We start from the raw sequence: 24,471 nt of genomic DNA, 5'->3' as shown, positions 1-24,471 counted from the left end.
ATGGACAGGGCCTGGCGAGACTGGGCCTGCAGGACAGGCTGGTGCAGAATGGACAGGGCCTGGCGAGACTGGGCCTGCAGGACAGACTGGGGAAGAATGGACAGGGCCTGGTGAGACTGGGCCTGCAGGACAGACTGGGGAAGAATAGACAGGGCCTGGCGAGACTGGGCCTGCAGGACAGGCTGGTGCAGAATGGACAGGGCCTGGTGAGACTGGGCCTGCAGGACAGACTGGGGAAGAATAGACAGGGCCTGGTGAGACTGGGCCTGCAGGACAGACTGGGGAAGAATAGACAGGGCCTGGCGAGACTGGGCCTGCAGGACAGGCCGGGGCAGAATGGACAAGGCCTGGCGAGACTGGGCCTGCAGGACAGGCCGGGGCAGAATGGACAGGGCCTGGTGAGACTGGGCCTGCAGGACAGACTGGGGAAGAATGGACAGGGCCTGGTGAGACTGGGCCTGCAGGACAGGCCGGGGCAGAATGGACAGGGCCTGGTGAGACTGGGCCTGCAGGACAGACTGGGGCAGAATGGACAGGGCCTGGCGAGACTGGGCCTGCAGGACAGGCTGGTGCAGAATGGACAGGGCCTGGTGAGACTGGGCCTACAGGACAGACTGGGGCAGAATAGACAAGGCTTGGCGAGACTGGGCCTGCAGGACGAACTGGGGCAGAATGGACAGGGCCTGGCGAGACTGGGCCTGCAGGACAGACTGGGGCAGAATAGACAAGGCCTGGCGAGACTGGGCCTGCAGGACTGACTGGGGCAGAATGGACAGGGCCTGGCGAGACTGGGCCTGCAGGACAGGCTGGTGCAGAATGGACAGGGCCTGGCGAGACTGGGCCTGCAGGACAGACTGGGGCAGAATAGACAAGGCTTGGTGAGACTGGGCCTGCAGGACGAACTGGGGCAGAATGGACAGGGCCTGGTGAGACTGGGCCTGCAGGACAGACTGGGGCAGAATAGACAAGGCCTGGCGAGACTGGGCCTGCAGGACAGACTGGGGCAGAATGGACAGGGCCTGGCGAGACTGGGCCTGCAGGACAGGCTGGTGCAGAATGGACAGGGCCTGGCGAGACTGGGCCTGCAGGACAGACTGGGGCAGAATAGACAAGGCTTGGTGAGACTGGGCCTGCAGGACGAACTGGGGCAGAATGGACAGGGCCTGGCGAGACTGGGCCTGCAGGACAGACTGGGGCAGAATAGACAGGGCCTGGTGAGACTGGGCCTGCAGGACAGGCTGGTGCAGAATGGACAGGGCCTGGTGAGACTGGGCCTGCAGGACAGACTGGGGAAGAATAGACAGGGCCTGGTGAGACTGGGCCTGCAGGACAGGCCGGGGCAGAATGGACAAGGCCTGGCGAGACTGGGCCTGCAGGACAGGCTGATGCAGAATGGACAAGGCCTGGTGAGACTGGGCCTTCAGGACAGATTGGGGCAGAATGGACAGGGCCTGGCGAGACTGGGCCTGCAGGACAGGCTGGTGCAGAATGGACAGGGCCTGGCGAGACTGGGCCTGCAGGACAGGCTGGTGCAGAATGGACAGGGCCTGGCGAGACTGGGCCTGCAGGACAGACTGGGGAAGAATAGACAGGGCCTGGTGAGACTGGGCCTGCAGGACAGACTGGGGCAGAATAGACAGGGCCTGGCGAGACTGGGCCTGCAGGACAGGCTGGTGCAGAATGGACAGGGCCTGGCGAGACTGGGCCTGCAGGACAGACTGGTGCAGAATGGACAGGGCCTGGCGAGGCTGGGCCTGCAGGACAGGCTGGTGCAGAATGGACAGGGCCTGGCGAGACTGGGCCTACAGGACAGACTGGGGCAGAATAGACAAGGCTTGGTGAGACTGGGCCTGCAGGACGAACTGGGGCAGAATGGACAGGGCCTGGCGAGACTGGGCCTGCAGGACAGACTGGGGCAGAATAGACAAGGCCTGGCGAGACTGGGCCTGCAGGACAGGGCGGGTGTTGGAGGTCAGGATCTGTGACCTGGACAGAGTTACCCTCTCCCAACCTCACCTTCCAGATTCATAAAGTGGGACCATAGTACCCACTGCAGACAGGAAGGGCTGCAAGGGCACTTAGGTAAAGCAAGGCATACGCCTGGTTAATGAAGACGGGCTCAGCTGGGTAAGGAGGCATTCACCTGAGCAGGGAGGTACTCACCTGGGCAGGGAGGTACTCACCTGGGCGGGGAGGTTCTCCCTCAGGTTGATATTTGCCCCCACCCCAAGCTCTGTCCTGTAGTACTCATCTGAGGAGAGGTGCTGCCATGTCAGCAGATGCCAAATGCATGCGTGTCTGCCCCGTCTCCATAGACATTGGCAGAACACATGGCTGTTCCTTCCTTATTTTCACCTAAAGGCAAAGACCCCAGTGGCTGTGATAATCAGGGTGTTGGTGCTGGTGTTGGAGCTCATCAGCCTCCTGTGATCAAGCACCTGTTCATCTTCCACCTCTACCTAAGTGTGTGTCCCCCTGGGTTCCCAGTCCAGGATGACTAGACTTTGCCCCCTTGTGTTCACACCTGTCCCAAAGCAGGTAGCCTCTCAGCCAGCCAGAGGACAAACTGACACCCTGAGAGGCAGCAGGGCAAATTTTGTCCCAAGAACTACAGAAAAGATGAGATTTAAAAGCCGTAGGTTAACATGTTCAGAGCGATACTAGGATCTATGAGGCAGGAGCAGAACACCATGGAAATAGAATGAAGATTGAGAAGAGCATTGACCAGAAATCCTATCAATGCAAACATTCAACTCAGTGACAGGGTGTCCACTAGGCAGACATGCTGCAGGAGGACTGGTGGTTTTCTTGTGTCCACCAGCAGTGCCTATCTCGTCCTTGGATAGGGGAGGGTGTGACTTCTCCCACCCCATGAAGCCTTTCTTCGGGAGTCAGGGTGGTTACTTCCTATAGCCTCTAAGAGAAGACGGCACCAGGAGGGGCTATGTGGATTCATCTAGCATGGGATGTCCCAGCTGAGCCAGAGAAGTGTACAGGGTGCCCAAAGCCCCGGTCAGTCAAGGCTCTTCCCAAAGCTCCTGAGCATGCTGGCGGGGCTGGGGAGAGCAGTGGGGTGATGGGGTCCGGGACAAATTTTGGAAACAGTGCCTCAGCAGCAGGGTGTGTGACAGCCTGAAGGTGGCATACGTGCTGGGGACACAGAGAACTCAAAACCCACCGGAAGTAATGGCCAACTGAAGATTTGAGGATGGAGCTCTAGAATTCTAACTCGGGCAACCAGGAGGGTGGTGGCGCCACGCTCACTGGGAGTGGGGACTCATAGGAGACTTGCCCTTAGAGGGAGAAGCACACTGAGTTCAGACTGAACGTGTCCTAGGGCACTCAGACATCAGAGAATAGATTTCCAGGAAGAAGTTGGGATATTAGTTCTAGTACAATTACCCTAAAATGCAGCCACTTAAAACAACACATACGTTGTTTTTTTTTAAATTGAATTTATTGGGGAAACAACACACGTTTATTACCTCATAGTTTCTGTGGGTCAGAAGTCCAGCATTAGCTTATCTGGGTCGTCTGGTCCTGGATCTTTCTTGAGACTTCAGAGTGCTGGCCGGGCCTGTGGTCTCATCTGACTGGAAGAGGACCCGCTCCAGGATCATCACCAGGCCGTTGGCAGGGTTGGTCCTAGTGAGATTCTGCCCAGTGGCCTCCTTCCATTCCTTGTCACATGGATGTTCCAGCATGACGGAGCGTCTCAGAGCAGGGCAGCTGAGCAAGTGAGAGGGCGAGAGAGAGGGCAGCAGGATAGAAGCCAGCCTCTCTAACCCACTCATGGAAGTGGCATCCCATCACCTTTCCTGCAAGTCGCCAGAACAAGTCACCAGAACGAGCCACATCCAGAGGACAGACTAAACAGGGAACCAATGCCCTGTGGTGGGAGCTATTGGCAGGTGGATGCTCCATTTTGAAGCTTGAGACAGGAACATCAGATGATTCTTCCGAATTTAAATGGGAGTGAAACTGCGGTGAGGGTGAGACCGGCTGGGAAGACCGGCGGATGTGGAGGGCACCCACAGCAGAGGCGGGAAGAAGGGCCACATTCACAGGAAATGGAAGAGAAAGCATCCAGGATGATATTAAGGAAGAGCAGGATTCTACAACCTGCCCCAAACTAATGCTGAGGGAAATACGGGTGGATGCCCATTTAATGCATGCTGCTCTCTGGCCTCAGAGGTCCTCACCTGTGCTTTTTTTTAATTTAATTTTTTTTGTTTGTTTACAGAGAGAGAGAGAGTCAGAGAGAGGGACAGATAGGGACAGACAGACACAGATAGGAAGGGAGAGAGATGAGAAGCATCAATTTTTCGCTGTGGCACTTTAGTTGTTCATTGATTGCTTTCTCATATGTGCCTTGATCGTGGGGCTACAGCAGACTGAGTGACCCCTTACTCAAGCCAGTGACCTTAGGTCCAAGACATTTGAGCTTTGCTCAAACCAGATGAGCCCGTGCTCAAGCTGGCGATCTCAGGGTCTCGAACCTGGGTCCTCCGCATTTCAGTCCGACACTCTGTTCACTGTGCCACTGCCTGGTCAGGCTCGCCTGTGCGTTTTAAAGTTCTGTGCTGTGTCTCCTCTACTGTTAGGTCAGATTTAAAGATTTTGCATGAAACTTAGAATGAGTGTGAGCTCTGGGAGACATGCAGGGCATGCTTTCTAAGCTGATTTTGATGGTATCTATGCAAACCCATGCGAAAGAATGAATGTTTCCACTAGAATATACAGAAGTGCAAGTTTGTATTCTCCAACTGTGACCCAGGTTCAGAGGGAATGTGGAAGAATGCAGTGGGTGGAGTTAATCAGGAAAGATAAGTCAGGCCCAGATACAACAAAAACAAAAGCACTTGTTGAGACTGCCCAGGGAATGGGATGGGGTTCTGCTCCACGGAGCCCCTAAACCTGAGAGAGCAGCCCAAGGGTGGCACTGGGGCCTGTGGGGCAGCCCGCCCTCCTCTTGCTCCTCAAGCTGCAAATAGGCTTCTGTGGGTGGCCCTTCTCACTTTCCAGAAATAATTGTAAGCCATCTGTTCTCATGTTTGTTAGTTTTTAGGGAAAGAGAAATGAAAGTCTGGCCCCTCCACAGAAGCATGTGGCTGAAACAGGCAAGGACCCCATTTTCATCGGTACTACTTTTCTACTGACAAACGTGTCTCAGATTTGCAGTAACCTGGGGCTCGTCTGCCACATGCTGGAGCCAGTACCTCAGCTTAATAAAAAGTGTGTTGGGCCACATTTACATGGTAGGCTGTGAGGCAGGCAGGGCGGAGGCCGCCCCAGGAGCGGGGGGCCCGCTGCCTCGGGGGAGTGTGAGATGTGCTGCCCAGAGGCCAGGTGGTCTCCGCAGTGGCTGTCCTGCAGCTCCCCTGTGTTCTGGGTCAGGACCCAGCCCGTGTGCACAGTGGAGGGTTGGTAACTGCTCTTTCCTTCTTTCTCCTTTCTAGGGTCCACAGCATGAGTACCTTGGATTATGTGACATGGGGCCCCAGATGACAGAGGTCAAAAGACTCAGCCAGGAACAAAAATCTAACCTTTCAAATACAAGGATTGCCACAGGTACAGCTGTCCCTGTGCTCATTCCTGTTTATCCAGAACTGGGACAGGACCCAAGGTTGCCTGTGGTTAGGATCACTTAGTCACCATCCTTTGCTCCTGTGTGGGCATGGTGCTAGGAGTGTGATGTGGAGTGAGTGTGAGTGTGAGTGATGCGGAATGTGTGTGTGTGTGTATGTGTGTGTGTGTGTGTGTGTGTGTGTGTGTGTGTGTGTGTGTGGTGTACTCTGCTTGGGATCACCCCAGCAGGGCTGACTCCGTTAGGCCCATTTATTCTTTCTTTTTTTTTTTTTTTATTCAGTGAGAGGAGGGGAGGCAGAGAGACAGACTCCCGCATGTGCCCTGACTGGGATCCACCTAGCAAGCCTACTAGGGGACGATGCTCTGCCCATCTGAGGCATTGCTCTGTTGCTCAGCAACAAGCTCTTCTTAGTGCCTAGGCGGATGCAATGGAGCCATCCTCAGCGCCCAAGGCTAACTCACTCCAATTGAGCCATGGCTGTAGGAGGGGAAGAGAGAGAGAAGCATGAGGAGGAAGGAGGATGGAGAAGCAGATGGTCACTTCTCCTGTGTGCCCTGGCTGGGAATCAAACCCAGGACATCCACATGCTGGGCCGATGCTCTACCACTGAGCCAACTGGCCAGGGATGCTGATTTCTTGAGCTCCTCCTCATCAACACTAAAAACACTTACTCCCCAGAGGTCACCATTAAGAAAAGAAAAATATAAGCCACAGACAAAAAATTTGCAAATTATATACCTGTATCCAGATTATATAAAGAACTTTCAAGGTTCAATTGTGAGAAAAATTACCCAGGTTTTAAAATGGGCAAAAGATTCGAACAAATTAGTTGCCAAGGTAGATCTGTGGGTGGCAAATAGCACAAGAATGGATGGTCGACCTCATTTGGCACCAGGGGGATGCAGGTGAACAGCAGAAGGGACCGCTACAGACCGTGAGAGGCTAAAACCAAAAAGCCCAACAATACCAAGTGTTGACGAAGCTGAAGGGCAGTTGGGAGTCTCACACATTGCCAGTGGGAAGTTCAAATTACACTGCTTTGGAAAGCAGTTTGCCATTTTTTAAAAAACTAAAATATGTATTTATCACATGAACCAGAAGTCCCATACCCAGTTTCTCACCAAAGAGAAAACACAGGTACACGTGTTACAATAGTTGGGAACACAGGTCCTGTCCCCACAGTGAGGTCCTTTCCCAGGACCCAGTACACAAAATCGACTAAAAATTGGCTCGAATGTAGTGTAAGATAGGCTCAGTATCAGTAACTTCCTCTGTAATTCTGTGATTTATCATTGACCCCCCCTTTCCCACACAGGAAATTAACAAGAACCGCAGTTCATCTGCACTCAGGTTACGTTTGTAAGCTTACCATGCTGTGACCTCTCTCTCCCACCACCACTCTTGGTAACCCTAAAAATCTCCTTCCTACCAAACCCGGGCCTTGCTGGCCTGGCTCTCCTCCTGACCCCCAGAGGCCCATGGCCGTGCTCTTCCTGTCCCTCTTGTAGAGACCCCTCACTGCTTCCCTGCACCCCCATGACCTCTGCCCTACTCCCTTCCCTGGGGGGTCCCCTTGGTGCGGTAAACCAGGAGCACTCAAATGACGTCCCAGGAGCTGCTGGTTTCCTAGTTTCTGCAGAAAAAAGGAAAACCACAGTAATGAGCCGTCATAATGCAGCCTTCCCCAGCTTGAAAACAGAGGAGGAGGGGAAACTTCCCAACTTATTCTATAGGGCCAGTTTTAACCAAAGTCATTGTAAAAAAGAATGCTATCAGGCAATGTGCTTAATGAAAGTACAGACAGAAATCCTTAAAAAATATTAGCAAACCAAATCTAGCAACATATATACAGAATTATATACCGTATTTCCCCATGTATAAGACACACTTTGTTCAAAAAATTTTGGGTCTAAAAACTGGGTGCGTCTTATACAGTGGTTGTCGATTTATTTTTATTTGCATTTCCAGCTTTTTCATGCTTGTTTTTGCGCTCATTGTTGAAGACAAAATGATTCACCATCAGATACAGATGGGGACAAACTAATGGATGGGAGTTTTGATGGGGGGGGGTGTATGAATTTTGTGATGAATAAAACTTGAGTTCAATAACTATGTTATATATATATATTTTTTTTTTTTTTATTTTTTTTTTTAATTTTGGGCACCCAAATTAAGGTGTGTCTTATACATGGGATGTCTTATACATGGGGAAATAGGGTATACCATAGCTATGTGAGGTTCATTCTAGGAATGCAAGATTTATAAGATATGAAAATCAATTTCCTTATATAAGACATTAATAGAATAAAGGACAGTCAACACATGATCATGTCAATCAGTGCAGAAAATGTAGCTGACAATGACAAATTCCCATTTATGATAAAAAATAATTCTCAACTAACATAGCAATAAAATGGAAAGACCTCATTCTGACAAGAAGCACCTAGTAGGAAAACTTTACATCATACGATGTAAAACTAACATCATACCTCCTGGCCAAATACTAAATACTTCCCCTTTAGTCTGGAAGCAAAACAGGAATGGCTGCTCACCTCCTTTATTTAACAGTGTATTAAATTTCCAGCGCCAGTGCGATTAAGCAAGAAAAATAAGGTCTTACAGAATAGAAAGTGAAACTGTGTTGATTTGCAGGCAAGATAATCCTAAAAGATACAAACCCCCCCCCCAAAAAAAAAACCCTATTAGTAATAATAGTTGATCAAGAAACAGCTAAAGAGCTTTCCAATAAGCTACCTCTGGGACATTTGTTGTCAGTGCTATTTGGAGCACAGCAGAAGTCAATTATAGCCCCCAACTGGCTTCAGGAACCTCCAGCCACCTCCACAGCAAACTGCCTCAGCCATAGTCAAAGTCAGAAGTTTTCAGTTGCTTTGGTCCACCAAGAAATGTTTTTATGTAACTTTCCATTATCTGGAATGGAAACAGTTGTTAGAAAATACATCTTTTTTTTTTTTACTTCACTTATTAAAAAGAAAATTGCAAGTTTGTAGGACATAACATCAATGTATAAAACTTAATCATATTACTATATACAGCAAAGAAGAATCTAAAAATAATGTATCCTATATGCAACAGCATAACACATAAATTTAACAAAACTAGTACAAAATCTGTACACTGAAAATTACATACCATGGCTGTTAGAAGTTGAAAACATTTGAAATGAGTGGAAAGATATACAATGTGGATAGATTGGAGCAGTCAATATTGTCAAGGTAGCAGTTTCCCCGCAGACACAGTCCCTACTGAATTTCCCAGCAGCTTTTTCTTTTTAAAGAAAATTGACAAGTTGATCCTAAAATATGGATAGAAATTTAGAAAATCTAGAGTAGCCAAAAACAATTTAGAAAAAAAAACAACATTGGAGGAATTATACAACCCGACTTCAAGTTTTCCTACAAAGCTCTGGTGATCAGGAAAATGTGAGACTAGCATGGGTAGACATATAGACCAATGCAATAAAATAAAAATTCCAGAAGTAAACCTTTACATTTATGGTCAGTGGATTTCAAACAACAATGCCAAGGCAATCTCGAGGGGAAATGTGAGAGACCAGCAGTGCTGGAACAATTGATACTCATATCGAAATAAAAATAGCTTAACACCTTACTTCAACCATAGACATATTAACTCAAAATTGACCATACCACTTAATTTAAGAGGTACAACCTGACCACTTCTAGAAGAAATCATGTCATAAAATATTTGTGATCTTGTATTGGGCAAAGCTTTCTTTGATATGATACCAAAGCACTATCTATTAAGGAAAAACAATGACATATGTATACATTGTGAAATGAGCACCACAGTCATATTAATGAACACATCTATTATCTCACATAGTTACCTTTTTTCTTTTTCTTTCTCTCTCTCTCTCTCTTTTTTTCGTTTGTTTGTTTTGGTGAGAACATTTCAGATCTACTCTGTTAGCAAATGTCAAGTACAATCACCCTGATATACTTAAGCTTTCTTTTTAAAACAGCTTGCTTTGAGTACACCCATTAATAAACTTTGACCCACAAATTGCACTCCTGAAAATGAAAATAGACTCTAAGCTTCCTGGGCTCAGTCCTGCTTTCCCAGTTACCTGTGCAGGGAAACTCATTCACCTGTGCTTATCTCCTCATCTGTACAACAAGGATAGTAAAGTTACCTACTTGTAAAGTTTTTTTGTATAGATTAAATGAGATGGTCCATGAACTAGCACAGTACCCAGTATACTTGTTTACTACCTTAAAGACCCCATTACAAGTATAGACACAGCCTGTGCGAAGATGCTCAGTGTAACACTGTTTTTAATAATGACAAATATGAGATAATCTAAAATTCCAAAACTAGGTGAATTTTTAAATAAACAAGTAAAACAAGGCTAAATACCTAGTCCTGAAAGGTAATGGGACCACTGAAAATCCCAGCCTTGAAACTACGTAACAACAGTTTTAAATGCTTATGGTATAACAAATAGGAAGAAGCAGTATATAAAATATGGATGCTCTTAAAAGTTTATAATTGGCCCTGGCAGGTTGGCTCAGCAATAGAGTGTTGGCCAAGCATGTGGAAGTCCTGGGTTTGATTCCTGGTCAGGGCACACAGGAGAAGTGACCATCTGCTTCTCTACCCCTCCTCCTTCTCTCTCTCTCTCCCCATCCCCCAACCCCCGCATCCTGCAGCCATGGCTCAAATGGTTCCTGGATCCTGGGCAACTTGGTTCCATGTCCTTGCCTCAGGTGCTAAAAATAGCTCAGTTGCCAAGCAACAGAGCAGTAACCCCAGATGGGCAGAGCTTGCCAGGTGGATCCCAGTCGGGGCACATGCCAGGACTCTGTCTCTTGGCCTCCCCACCTCTCAATTAAAAAAATTTTTTTTTTAAGTTCATAATAGTGTTTGGTTAAGTAGGGCTTGTTCTTTACTCATTCCTGTGTTGAGTAGATGCTAAGTAAATACGTTCCTGATGACAGCCCTGCCCCAGAAACACTGCACACAGACCAACCCGAGTGCACGTGACTTCTTTACCTCTAATATCACCAAAGCAGAAAGTTGGCCATTATAAAGATCATGATCCAGGTTCAAGCACACACTTTAGAGAGTATACCCGGTCCTCATGACAAGACTGTGTACAGCCATGGAAAGTCATCTTCTCATGAAATACTGAGTGATAAGAAATATGTTCACAGTATAAATGTAAGTTATATATACTCTTTGTCCCCCACAATATTTACCTGATCATACGATGAGTATATATCACCTTTGTAATTAGAAGGTAGTTCTATGAGACATTTTCCTATGTTTTAAGTGTGTGGATATGGCATTCTAACCTCAACAACTTTTCATCCAGTGCCCGTGAGAGGGTCTCAGTTTCTAGAGGTCAGGGCCTTTGTCTGTCTGAACCATGCCAATGGGAGACATCCCACTCACTAATGCCTGTGGAGTGACAGGGTGTTAATCACAGTCACATTTTACTGTAAAACATCATTTGGATTTTAAATAGTGTCTTTCTCCCGTGGTAGTTATCAGACAAACTTATTGGGAGCTTCTCTTCTGGTCTGTTTATCTATTATGGGATATTAAATTAGATGGTCGGAGATAAACCATTGCATTGATCAAATGAAGTGAAAATATGAACAGGAAGTAGGATTAGTCACACATATGAAGCTACTGCTTGTCTAATTTTGAGGGAGCTTCTACTCAGCTAAAATCTACCATATGGCTTGTTCTGACTTTCTGTTGGTGGATGGAAGTGTCTCTTTGTCCCATCTCACCAGCAAGCCCATGGGGTCCTTTCCATGTGAGGCATGGGCCTGTTTATGGCACAGTAAACTCACACGCATTCAGCCTCCCAGGAGCTGCCTGTCCCAGAGATTGTGCAATGAGAGGAAAACCACAATAACCAGGCATTTGTGTGGTACTCTGTAGCCTTTAACGGCCTCTGTGAGGTCACCCCCACAGCAAGGGCCTTCTTTGTTGATATGTGTTTCTTTTTATCTGCCCCATCCTAGCAGAGGGAATCATAAGGAATCCCAGGGGCTGTCTAAATGCTTCTGGGCTCCATCACTCCCAGCAGCCCGGAAGCGCCCCACCTTTAACGATCAAGGTCAGCCAAGGCTGCTGGTTACTGAGCCTCCGGTGCAAAGCTGAGAGCCAAGCAAGCTCTAAAGCCGCCCAGGAGCTGAGGTGGGACAATATTCTGGGTGCTTGTTTGACTGGTGTCAATCATTTATAGTGTTTCCAGGGATGCTACTGAAATGGCAATGAAGGCGAGGGCAAAATAGAAGAAAAGTGAGGGACAAAACATATTCATGTGTGATGGAAGCAGATTGAGTACAAAACAGTTGTTGCTGAAACTGAACAACATATGCTTGTTTTGGTGAAGTGTAGTGATATCTCCCACTAGCTTTGAAATGAACCAACATAAAGTGATGCGTCAATGGACAGTTAAGTGATAAAGGATATAGGGCAAATGTTAGCAATGATAAAATTTTGGTGGTGGGTGTTTTGTAAAATCCTTTCAACTATTCTGTATCTTTGCAATTTTTCATAATAAAATGTTGGGGCCCTGGCCGGTTGGCTCAGTGGTAGAGCGTCGGCCTGGCGTGCAGAAGTCCTGGGTTCGATTCCCAGCCAGGGCACATAGGAGAAGCGCCCATTTGCTTCTCCACCCCTCCCCCTCTCCTTCCTCTCTGTCTCTCTCTTCCCCTCCTGCAGCTGAGGCTCCACTGGAGCAAAGATGGCCCGGGCGCTGGGGATGGCTCCTTGGCCTCTGCCCCAGGCACTAGAGTGGCTCTGGTTGCAACAGAGCGATGCCCCGGAGGGGCAGAGCATTGCCCCCTGGTGGGCAGAGCGTCGCCCCCTGGTGGGCGTGCCGGGTGGATCCCGGTCGGGCGCATGCGGGAGTCTGTCTGACTGTCTCTCCTTGTTTCCAGCTTCAGAAAAATACAAAAAAAAAAAAAAAAAGACACATAATAAAATGTTGGGGAATAACTGTGTGTATAGAAAACTGAGGCCCTGGCCAGTTGGCTCAGTGATAGGGCATCGGCCCAGTGTGTGGATGTCCTGGGTTTGATTCCTAGTCAGGGCACACAAGAGAAGAGCCCATCTGCTTCTCTACCCCTCCCCCTCTCGGTTCTTTCTCTCTCTTTCTCTTCCTCTTCTCCTGCAGCCATGGCTCTATTAGAGAGAGTTGGCCCTGACTGCTGAGGATGGCTCCATGGCCTCTGTCTCAGGTGCTAAAAAATGGCTCAGTTTGCAATGGAGCAAGGGCCCTGAATGGGGCAGAGCATCGCTCCCTGGTGGGCATGCCGGGTGGATCCCAGTCAGGGCGCATGCGGGACTCTGTCTCCCCTCCTCTCACTAATAAAAAAGAAAAAGGAAAAGAAAACTGGGGGAATAAAGATGGTGTGTGTGTAACTAATGGTCAAAAAATAGCACAGGTCAATGTGCAAGTGAGACACATGCAGGGGTCAAAGGCAAACTGAGTGAGGAAGCCTGCAAGTGAGACATGCTGTGAGGCCCAGGACAGGGTGTTTGGGCGGGACCAGGTGCTACACGCTGAGGCACACAAGGCAGACCCACCACGGCCTGTTGCTAGCAGGTAAGTGTAGAGACCTGCAGAGTGCTAGAAGTGAGACTGCCCTAGGACTACAGGGAGCAGGTCCTCACAGACCCGGATGCTCCCTTCCAAAGTGACTTAGGCAGCCGCAAGGGAGTCTGCAGAGCTTGACTTCCCATCCCCTTCCAGCAGTGGGGACCAATCTCTCTTCTGTGGCCAGAGACTCAGAAGGATGCACTTGAAGTCTAGGCTTTGTCCTTGATCCCACTTAGGAGAGCCCTGACCAAGGAAGGTCAGACCCTGGCCCTAGCTGCACATCCACATTCACTAAGATCTGACAACACCCCAGTCCCTGCCTGTGACCTCCTCTCAGCGCAGGCTCAATGCAGAGCCTTTGTGGGATTCTGCTGCTCTAACAGCCCTGGGCTACCCCCAGGCTCACTTCTCTGTGGGTGCCTCCAAAGCCTATATCTCTTAGCAGTGCGATTAGAAACTAACTGGCCCCATAAAGTGTGCTTGGACTTCAGCATTAGACAGGTCCGAGTGCCACTCTAGTATAGAGATGTTAGTAGTGCTATATATAACATTGAATACGTTTCTTAAAACTCTCTGCATCCATATTTCTTCATGAGGAAGTGTGTGTGGGGGTATTAATACCTGCTTCCCAGAGAAGAATGCATGAGAAGACTGAATGAGGAATCCTGAACACTGCTGCCCAGTGTCTGGCTCAGAGTGATGCTCAGTAAATGGTAGTTGCCATTGCCCCCCCCCCCTTTCCCCGGCCCACTATACACTTGTTTGGGACCTTGATGCACAGAATTGCATTAATTATAACCCTTGTTTGGGTCTATAGACTCGTCATAGATCTATGTATGACCTTCTTTTTTCTTTTTTAATTTTTATTTATTTTTTTTTTTTTTTTACAGAGACAGAGAGTGAGTCAGAGAGAGGGATAGACAGGGACAGACAGACAGGAATGGAGAGAGATGAGAAGCATCAATCATTAGTTGTTTGTTGCGCGTTGCAACACCTTAGTTGTTCATTGATTGCTTTCTGTTATGTGCCTTGACCGCGGGCCTTCAGCAGACCGAGTAACCCCTTGCTGGAGCCAGCGACCTTGGGTTCAAGCTGGTGGGCTTTTGCTCAAACCAGATGAGCCCATGCTCAAGTTGGTGACCTCGGGGTCTCGAACCTGGGTCAACGCTCTATCCACTGCGCCACCGCTTGGTCAGGCTGTATGACCTATTTTTTAAATTTACTCAATGTAGGCCCTGGCTGGTTGGCTCAGTGGTAGAGCATCAGTGTGGCATGTGTATGTCCTGGTTTTGATTTCTGGTCAGGGCACAAAGGAGAAGCAACCATCTATTTTTCTACCCCTCCCCCTCCCTCTCTCTCTCTTTTCTCCTCCCACAGCCATGGCTCCATTTAAGCAAGTTGACCCCAGGTACTGAGGATGGTTCCATGGTTTTGCTTCAGGCGCTAAAATAGCTCAGTTGCCAAGCAGTGGAGCAATGGCCCCAGATGGGCAGAGCATCACCTAGTAGGAGGCTTGTCCAGTGGATCCTGGTTGGGGCACATGTGGGAATCTGTCTCTTTGGCTCCCCACTTCTCACTTAAAAAATTACTCAATGTATTATTTCTTTTTGATAAGAGAAGGACCACCACTCAAAAATAGGGCAGGGTCCTGACATGTTCTACAGCTAATGATGTGGCCCCCATTCCAAGTCCTAGCACCCCACCCATTTTCTTTATTCTCATGTTTTCCTTTTAATTTACTATTTTAGATTATATGTATTTCTAAAAAGTATAGGCAATACATTGGTTACTTTTATTTTACAGACAGGACACAGCGTGTATGTAATGTTTGAATATTTGGGGAATCACCTTTTCCACCGGATACTAAGTTGCCAAGGCTGTCCACATTGTTTCACTGCAGCCCATTTGCTTTTGCCTTTGTGGTTATTTCTTTCCATACCTTTACTCAGCCCTCTGCTGTGGGGGTCCTCAGGACGGTTCCCAGGATTTTGGTACCAAGCTGGTGCAATGCCCAATTTTGACACATCTGCCGTAAGTGTGCAAGGGCTACTCCCACAAGTGGAATTGCTGGGCATGATTGTTCAACTCTACAAGACAAGGTCATACTGTTTTCAGAAGTGCTCGGCTACCACAATCCCCCCCCCCTCACTACGCAGAGCATTGACGCACATGCAGAAGAACCACATCCTCCACCCTCTGCCTGTCAGTCAGGAGAACAGCCACATACACGATGAGTGTTCTGACACTCAGAAGGTAAGGGGACTGCCCATGTCCCAAAGCTCATCAGGGGCAGAGCCAGGTTTGTGTGTCTCTAGAATGTACTTTGTTGTTACATTTTGTTGTCTTCAGCAGTATAACAAGTACTACATCAGATGTTCCCTATTATTTCTCTTTCCGTAGGTTGCAAGCAATCTCTTGCCTGTGGAAGGAGTCCGTGCTAAAAATGAAGGCTTAGCATCAGGTAAGATATTTTGCAGTGTGAGTGGGCTCTGTGGGTAAACCTAGTTGTTCTCCCCAGGAGCCAGCCCCCATCTCCCAGCAAGGTGTCCCAGCCGTGGTCTCCGTTGCAAATAGGACCAGGCGCTGTTCCTGTGTGTGCTCTGTTCCCTTGTGGGCGCTCACGGTAACTTTCCTTTGCTGTGCAGGAGCTGAGAGGGGCTGACATTGGCCAAGTGACCCACCCAGGAATTCTTCCCTGAGATTCTGATCCCAGCTGTGAAGTCAGCCATGGAAAACCTGCTGCTCCTGAACTTGCTTCATGACAGCAGCCAGAATGTGCCATTTCAGGAGCCCCCAGGACACACTCCCAGAAGGCCAGGAGGCCCACAGTGTGCCGTCCCCCACCCCACCATTGTGAAGGGCTGGATGACAGGCAGGCCCCCAGGATGAGCGCCTCCTCCAGCCTAACCATCTTCCAGAACCTACACAGGAGGTGACTCTGCTGTGCAAAGTGGTTCAGCCATGTGGGCCTCTGCATCCCAAGGCGATGGACCAGAGCCAGCTTGTTCCTGGTCCCCAGTGTGAATTTAACTGCTGCTCTAATGAGTCCGCTGAGGTTGAAGCAGACACTCCTCCAGAGTCACCCCTGACCATAATGCCTGATGGCCTGGACCTTGGGCAGAGGATTGGTCCAAGAAGGTGTTTAAAATAAAAGAGAAAGTGTGTGAACATCTCCCAGATTCTTTCTCTCTCTACCCGCCCCCCAGACACCAGTGCCCAGAAAGGGCACTCCAGACCCACACCTACATGGGCCTCTGCTCTTTCTAGGGTTTCCTCTCTTTTTGGCTACATGTGATTTTAATGAACTGCATTTACTCAGTTTGGAAACCACATTATTAAAGACATCCATAGTTTCCAAAATACGTCTGAGCTGAAAGTGAATTCAAAGTGGACTTGGTACAATGCTTTTACTCTTGCCGATCAATAATGCTGATAAGCTTATGAGTTTAAGTAGCTTTTAAAGACCTTTTCAGTATTCTTTAGAAAGCTTTATAGGAAATAATAAAAATTAATTTTAGTGGCAATAAATTGAAAGTTAGTCTTGGTAATTTCAAATCCTTGGCTCTTGGGGGGCTGTTCAGTGCAGGCCTAGCAGGGAGCCTGGGGGTACCCTTCGCTTGCTGCTGCCACCTGACCCCCCTACTGCTGAGCTGTCCTTCATGCCTCCAATTGTGTGACAAAAAAGAATTTGCTCAGGAAGCCAGGGAGGGCAGCAAAGGACTTGGAGACTTTTCCTGGTGTACTGCCATGGCTGCTGGGCCAAGAGGACCCTCTCCTGGAGAGCCAGGAGGGGCACTTGTGCCGGGAGTGCACCTGTACCTCAGGTTATGACTTCATTTAAAGAAAGGGTCTCTGCAGATGTAATTAGCGACCTTGACATGAGACCATCCTAGATTATCCTGGTGATGCTGAATCCAACGAGAGTGTTGTTATAAAAGACACGGGGAAGAAGACAAATAGGGGTGGGGGGGACATGTAAAAATGGAGGGAGGGGTTGGAATAACACAGTCACCGCCACAAGCCCAGGGACACCTGGAACACCAGGAGCTGAAGAAGGCATGAAGTCCCCCCCCCTTAGAGCTTCTGGAGGGAGGGTGGCCTGCTGACACCTTGACTTGGGAGTTTGGGCCCCAGAACTGAAAGGATTTCTGTAGTATAAGTTGCCAGTGTGTGGTCCTTCATTCCCTGGGCCCCAGACAACAATCAGTGTCCTTCCTACAAATGCAACTAATTCCTGCCTACAGGCAAAGCCTCTGTGTGGCCATTGTGTGGACCCACACCTGCCAACCATGAGTGGGGTTTTAGTACCTGCAGGTTAGATGGACATTGTCCAGGTTTCAGTGGACCAAGAACTGGGTGCAGCATCCAGCAGGAAGGGCCCTCAGATTCCCGAACCTGGATAAAACATGCAATTCCATCATGAAGCGGGACTTACCGAGGTTCATAGGACCCTATGCCACTATTTGAGGTGATTTTCTAAGTGTGGACTGGACTGACTCCATATTAAATAGAAGCAGCACACCTGTGATCTCAAAACTTCATTCACAAACAACCAGAAAGGGCACAGACAGCAGCCCTGTCTCCAGCCACTGACAATCCAGAAGCAAGTGTCAGGCGTGGAACATGGGAGTGGCGCCTGCAAGGCTGAGCCTCCACCCTTGTCCTGGGACAGGTGTGCTGACTGCTTGCTTAGGACCCTGTGGAGCTGCCCTCCGCCTCCCCTCACCTGGCTTTGCTTCCCAATGCCTGTGTTCCTTGAACATTTTTGCTTCTGAAGCCTGGCACTCACCTCCCACTGCCATTTTACCATTGGCAAAATCACCATGTTTAGGTCAGAGCACTTGTGCAGGTTTTAAAAAATGGAATTAAACAATCACCTGGCTAATATGATTATGGGAACATATTAGTAGTGCTTTCCATTATTTTATTTGCATTACCTATAACTCCCAGGCAACAGCAGTGCTTAGGGCTGCGTGGACACAGAGAAGGCACAGCCCAGATTCAACCATTTAGTTGAAATAGAACAGAACCACGACTTGGGAGTGTGGGACCTCAGGAAGACATGCTTGAGTTTTCTCTATTCTTCCAACTCTTAAGTTTTCAGACTTGCCTGGTCTCTTGGGTTGTGGAACTATTCAGGGGAATGAGAATTAGAAGTCCATTTCTGGGCCAGTTTTAAGTGGGAGTAGAAACCAGAGGAGTTAAGAGGAAGGCACTGGGACCCAGGATCACTGCGGGGATGGATGTGCAGCAGCAGCTGGGTCTCCCTGAGCATCAGCAAACCACATTCTCTTGTGGTCTGGGGGGCAGCCACCACCCATCACCCCTTCTTTGGCTTAGCACCCCAACTTCTGCTGACTTTGCCAGGCTCCCTGCTCTCACATGCTGACTCCTGCCCTAGGCACTTCTGATTCAGGTGAGACGCTGACAGCAGACACACCTGGAGGATGTGTGTGTGGGGGTGGGGGGTGGGGGGAGGGCTCTTTAGCAAAGAGGGCAAGGACAGAGTCTGGAAGTATGTTTATGGGGAGGGTCATTGCAGCTGGGAGAGGACAGTCCCGTGTGTGTGTGTGTGTGTGTGTGTGTGTGTGTGTATGTGTGTAGTGGGGGTTGGGGGTTCAACAGCAGATGGGCCCAGAACAGACAGAGCCAGGAGGTTTGGGTGGGTGGGTATGGAGAGAATGTTCTTCAGCCAGGAGGGTGAAGACAGAGCCTCGGGTGGGGTTCCTTGGCTAGCTCCAAGGGAGCCGTAGCAGTGAAGCTGGAAGTGATCTCAACGATACCATCTCTCTGAAAGATGAGCCTCTCAATGGCCTAAGGAGACCTCCTCTTGTGGAGGGGTCCTGGAGGCTGAGAGGGAGACCCCTGTACCCTAAGTCCCAGAATTCAGGCTAGCACCTCCTCCTCATCCTGGCTCCAGAACCTTTTGCTGAGCAACCTTCTGTGGAAGGCTGACATCGCCCTCCCCTCCGCGGAGTCGGCCAGGTGGGAAAGGGGCAGCAGGTGTTCCCGGCAAAAGAGGAGAAATTGGAAGAGTCTTTCAGGATGGCGCTTTTCACACAGGTAATCAGGGGAGGTCCATACAGTCTGTTGGAAGAAGGAAAGCCTCTAGCGGGAGTGGAGGGCAGTGGTGGGGGTGCAGCCGCTGTTCCCCATCCCGGGGGAAGGAGACCCAGCTGCGCACGGTGCTGGTCCTGGGCATGAACCTGCTTCTTTGCCTCGGTGTCGTTGCTCCAACCATGCGTTCGCCGCGCACCCCCGCCCCGGTACACCCCAACTCTCGGGGCGCGGCCCCACTCCTCGTCCCCTGACCTGCGCACCTTCCGCGGGGTCCAAGCCCCGCTCCACCCCGGTCCCCCTCGTGGCCCGAGCGTCTCCGCGGAGAGCCATTGCTCCCAGCCGCCCCAACCGGGAAGGCCCCTCCGCGCACCCATTCATCCTCCTTCCGCCGCCACCCTGGTCCGCCCGCGTTCTGGGGGGAGGGGCGCGGAGACCGGACCCGCCGTCCCCGGGGCCTCGGAGGGCCAGCTGCGGCAGGACGGACACTTCGCCGCGAGGTTCCCACGGCCCTGCGCGTAGAGCCGGTGGCCACCGGGCCTGCGCCGAGGCCTTGTAAGGCAGAGGAGGCGCTCGGACCAGCCTCGGTGCGTCCTGCGCGCTCCCGGGACGGAGAAGGACCCGGGGCGGGGCCGCAGAGCGCTCGGGTGGGCTGGGTGGGGTCTGGGGACTGGATGGACAAGGGGGCTGGGGCGGGGCCGGAGGCGAGCGCGGGCCAGCAGGGGCGGGGCCGGGGCAGGCTGGGGTGGGGGCTCGGGACGCGCCGGCCGCGTGGGGCACACCGGGTCGGGGCCCGGGGAGCGGGGAGGGGCGGGGCCGGGGGGCGCGAGAAGACCGGTGGGGGCGGGGCCGGGGCGGGGCCGGGGGCGGTGGCGGTGGCGGCGCGAGCGCACCGCCAGGCACCCGGTCGCGCGCGGCGGAGTCGCGGAGGCGCCGCCGCTGCAGTCCCTGCGTCTGGGAGGTAAGAGGCAGTGGGGCTCGGTCCCGGGGTGCGGCGCAGACGGGCAGCCCTCAGGGACGCCGGGTCAGGTTGGCCCTCCCAGCCCGCCACCTGCGCCCTGGCCCTGGGGCTGCGAGGCGGTTGGTGCTTTGTTGCGTGCGGGTCTGGGGCCGAGGAGGATGCGGGCGGGAGTGACTGGCAGTGCAAAGGACAGGTTTATAATTGGACCCCAGGTGAGGCGCTTTGCCTTTCTTAGTGTCGGTGCCGCTAGGAGTCCCCTTTTCCAGGCGCCTCACGGCAGCCCCTTCTCCCCCGCCCCCACCTTCCGCCCTTCATGTCCAGCTGCAGAAGCGCTGTTTACGGACGCCTGGGCCTGGGGTGCTGCTGCCCACGAGACAGCAAGAAATTAGGAATAAAAGGTTTTGAAATGAAGCCACTGTCGTACAGCACGAAACTGCCGTTGTGTCCAGGGGCCCAGAATGAGCGTGATCCTGGGGTAAGGACTGCGCTGCCCCCCTCAGGGTTTGCGCCTCTCGGTCAGGCACAAACGTCACCATTATGTCCCGGGCAAAGTGTCAGGCCTACAGTCTGCAAAACGAAGCTTCCAGAGGGGTGTTCTGTTTTCTTATCGCATGTAAGCACAGAAGCCGCAGTCAAGATTAAGAGATTGGCTGCCAGTGCATTTCCCACGCACCTCTGGGGGCACTGCTCGCCTTTGAGGGAGGGTCCTGCGGAACCCTTCATTCTGCGGTTTCAATTTTGTACAGAAGCCTGCGACACGGTGGGAAAAACATTCATTCGCGCTTCCCTGTTGAGGACTGCTATTTTGATAGGCGTTGTGTGCTCTCCGAGGATCTGACACCTTTTAGGATGAGGCGGCTATGCTGTCATCCACCTGCGCATTTCATTGGCTGACTCCCTTGACATTTATTGGATACTTGCGGAGTCCCTTGGGGGCGCTGATAAAATGACCCAGCTCCCATGGCCTCCACCGCCTCCCCCCACGGGGCACGCCCCATGGCCAACCTCTCAGGGAGGACAAGCAGGGGAGGGGGCCTCCCCAGAGCCCAGACCAGCCCCTGGCCTCTAGGACATGATCAGTAAACACTGACCTGAACTCTGAGTGCACTGGGATCACATCCGGGAGATGAAGTGATAGGGCTGAGGAGGGGGAGCTCCCACAGGCAGGAAATGATGGGTGCGAAGTGGACAGTGAGACGTACTTAAGGCTTCTCAATGCCTTAAACTGGAATCCGTAATCCTGTCTCTGGTCCCTGTTCCCATCACATGGTTGGAATCTCAGGGCTCAGTGATGGGTAATGGCGGGGAGGGGGGGTGGTGCTGGTGAACTTCTTGGGAGCGTGGAACATCTGCAAATGCATGCCACATGAGGGTTATGTATGCATGGTTTCCTCCAGAAAGGCCCCTTGGCTTTCATGATTTCCAAAGGGATCTGACTCAAAAAGGTACCATAATTTAAGGACTACAATAAAAAAAGAAATTCTCTCCATCTCGACAGAATGATGAGGTGATGGAGATTCGAGGAAGCTGTGATGACTGTATTCTTATCTCCCTTGTGTTGTTAGCTGATCTTCCTGAATCCTTTGAAGTTGCAACAAATAACTGTTTTAACCTTGTACAAGGTTTTAAATGCTAATGGTGGAAAATGTGCAGATTTCATAAAGAAAATTGAAACACTCACCACTGATAGAGGTTTAAGAGAAATCTTTGAGCAGCCAAACTGTCCTCAGGGGCATGTCCACATGGCTTCCCTTCCAGAGGGGCAGCAGAGCTGTTCCCTGTAGAGACTGAGAAGTACTGGAAATACCAAGGGAAGTACTTTGTGCTGTACACATGAAACCAATACTAACTAATATTGAAAGTAAACTGTAATTGAAAGATTAAAAAAAAACAAACACAAAGAGGCTTCCTGAGGAGAGGCTGTGCTGACTTGGAGCCAGGCCTATATATAGCTGCTGATGTTGCTGGTGAGGCTGGAGGAGCATGCACAGAGAGGCCATCTGGGGATCTGAGGCGAGGGGCCCTGCTGTACCTTGAAGTATCAGGTCCTCCTCAGGCTGTGAGATCTGGGCCCTGAGCTCCCGTCTAGAAACCACTCTGGAGCCAGGGTGGCTTGGGCATGATGCCAAATCCACTTGAGACTACAAACCCAGGACCAGGCAGACACTGGGACTAGGCAGGAGAATGGACACCCACCCAGACCCTACTGCTTAGGCAACAGATGTTTGCTGGGAAGGCACGAGCGGGGCTGCCGTGGTGGGGCCCACTCGTCCGGGCTCCAGGCCCCATGTGGGCCCTCTCTGGGTTCAACCCCCTCCCGGGGAGGCCAGCTACCTCCTTAGGTGGGGAAGTAGCCACAGTGTCACAACCCACACCACTCCTGACCGTGGCATCCCCACTTCACAGCAGCTCCTGGGCAGTTTTCTAGGCAGCTTTCAAGTGCCAGTTCCCGGCAATTGCTTTAATCGGCCCTGCTGGGGTCACAGGGGAGGGTGCAGGGTCCGTGATCCATGGGTAGCCCCCAAGAACCACATGTGGGGGGAGGGCAGTTCCCCATAGGAATGAGGCACACTGTCTTCAAATCTCGGTCCCTGATATGGGAACGAAGACTTTTTGCTTCCATATTTCCCCTTTTATTATACAACAGCATGTGATGGCAGCTCAGTTGTGACTGATTGACTCTCTAAATATCCAAATGCGGGGCCTTATTCAGTGAAGAAATGTAAAAGTCTTTAACAAAGTATAAGAAGATGATAGCTTTCTGGCTTTTTCACACACCAAAATGTGTCCTGCAAACCACCCCCCATGCATGGAGACCTGAGCTTCTTAGCGGGGGGGAAGTGTGAGCTTGTCCTCATAAGACCATATTCATGCTGACTTTTTCTTTTTAAAATTAGATTTGTGAGAGGGAAGGATGGGCCCTTATCTTATTTTAAGCCTAAAATTTAAAACCACCTGGAGCCCCTTTATACTTTGCTGCTGCTTTCTCCTGAAGCACAGCGTCTCTGAATGTCCCCAGCGGCCCCACATCTCTGATTTTCTTGGCGTGATAAGTGGGGCACTCGGGGTGGGCTCCACGTGATCTCCCCCCACCCTGGGCCACTTTCCCCGAGATCTCATCCTGTAACCCTGTTGCACCCATTTGTTCAACAGATGTCTGAGCATCTGCCAGGTGCCAGGTGAGCCAGCATGGCCTCTGCCCTGGGGAGTTCTCACTCTAGCTGGAATGTCACAAAACAGCCAGCATCCTCTAGGTGACCTCATTTAGGCCACATACTCCCCACTGTCTCATCTCCTCTTGGCAAGGGATGAGCCAGGTGGGTGGGTTGAGCTTCACTGTGGGGGTGTGCATGTAGGCCTCACACCTAAGAGTCTGGCCCCAGAGCCTCTGTTAATTCAGACGCCCCCTCACATCTGACTGAGTGAGCTCCCAGGAGCCTGTAGCCCTGGTTCGTGCACTGCCCCTAAGGAAGCATGTTTCACACAACATGTGTGTGTGGCTCATGGTCCTCACCACTGTTCATGCGGTGACCCTCAGCCCCGCCCTGTCCCCCACCCCACTCCAGGTTTTCATGCTGTGCCACAGCCCACCCCAAACCAGGGGTGAGACAGTGACAGCGTTCTGTTTGCTCGGTAATCTGCCACCTAACAGGGCTTGGCACGGGTGGAGGTCTCCCTTCCCTTGGCTGTAGCTAAGTGGCCCACGGGCTAGGTGGACCATCTGCTCAGTCACATGTCCCCCCGGGGTGATGGCTGGCGACCACAGCAGGGTCTCTTCTGTCTCTGGTGGTGGGGTTTTTCCAGAACGCCAGCTTCAGGCTGTCTTTGGGGCATCGTTGCTTTTTACCCCAACTGTTAGTTCAGGGCTCCCTGTGACAGGTCCCTAGAGAACATGAGGCGAGGGATCCTCAGCCTTTATGCCATGACTGCAGAAGTCAGCAACTTCCTGCCCCTGCGTGCTGCAGTGGAGGCAGTTACCGAGTTGTCCAGGTCCCGGGAGGAGGCACTTGGTGGGAGAGGTATCAGGGCAGCAGTCACTGGGAAGGATTGTCTCCCCTTCCTTAATGCTTCTGAAGACCTCTTGTGCAGACCCAGTGGTCTCCCCTGCCCGTGCCTTCAGCCTTCATTAGTCACTGGTGGCCTGCTCATGCCTGCACCACACTGAAAGTCTTCGAACTCTGTCCTCCTCTTGCCCCCAGGGTCCGGCATCCACCTGGTCCTTTCCTGGCTCTGCTCTTCCCCTGGCCTTGTCGCCTTAGC

At 51.1% G+C, this 24,471-nt stretch overlaps 1 protein-coding gene and 2 long non-coding RNA genes across 3 annotated transcripts in view; 2 read left to right on the top strand and 1 right to left on the bottom strand.

The window, feature by feature from the left end:
- Positions 1-7,940: 7,940 nt before the first annotated feature.
- Positions 7,941-19,831, bottom strand: LOC136313105 (uncharacterized). The gene is made up of 5 exons (XR_010727099.1): positions 19,624-19,831; positions 17,502-17,588; positions 15,133-15,280; positions 8,744-8,906; positions 7,941-8,521 (listed from the first exon to the last, which is right to left on the bottom strand). It is a non-coding gene; the product is annotated as an uncharacterized lncRNA (long non-coding RNA).
- On the top strand, positions 15,384-16,493 carry LOC136313112 (uncharacterized). The gene is made up of 3 exons (XR_010727102.1): positions 15,384-15,446; positions 15,594-15,654; positions 15,839-16,493. It is a non-coding gene; the product is annotated as an uncharacterized lncRNA (long non-coding RNA).
- A 302-nt stretch (positions 19,832-20,133) lies between the features above and the next one.
- The window catches only part of TPPP (tubulin polymerization promoting protein), a 36,586-nt gene continuing 32,248 nt past the window's right edge, over positions 20,134-24,471 (top strand). The window contains exon 1 of the mRNA XM_066243237.1: positions 20,134-20,211. The gene's annotated coding sequence lies outside the window, so the exon portion shown is untranslated. The remainder of the gene's footprint in view (positions 20,212-24,471) is intronic.

This window comes from Saccopteryx bilineata, chromosome 1 (assembly GCF_036850765.1).
Source record: "Saccopteryx bilineata isolate mSacBil1 chromosome 1, mSacBil1_pri_phased_curated, whole genome shotgun sequence".
Classification (NCBI taxonomy): Eukaryota; Metazoa; Chordata; class Mammalia; order Chiroptera; family Emballonuridae; genus Saccopteryx; species Saccopteryx bilineata.
Note: the sequence above shows the minus strand (reverse complement) of the source record. Positions and strands in the feature narration are given on the sequence as shown.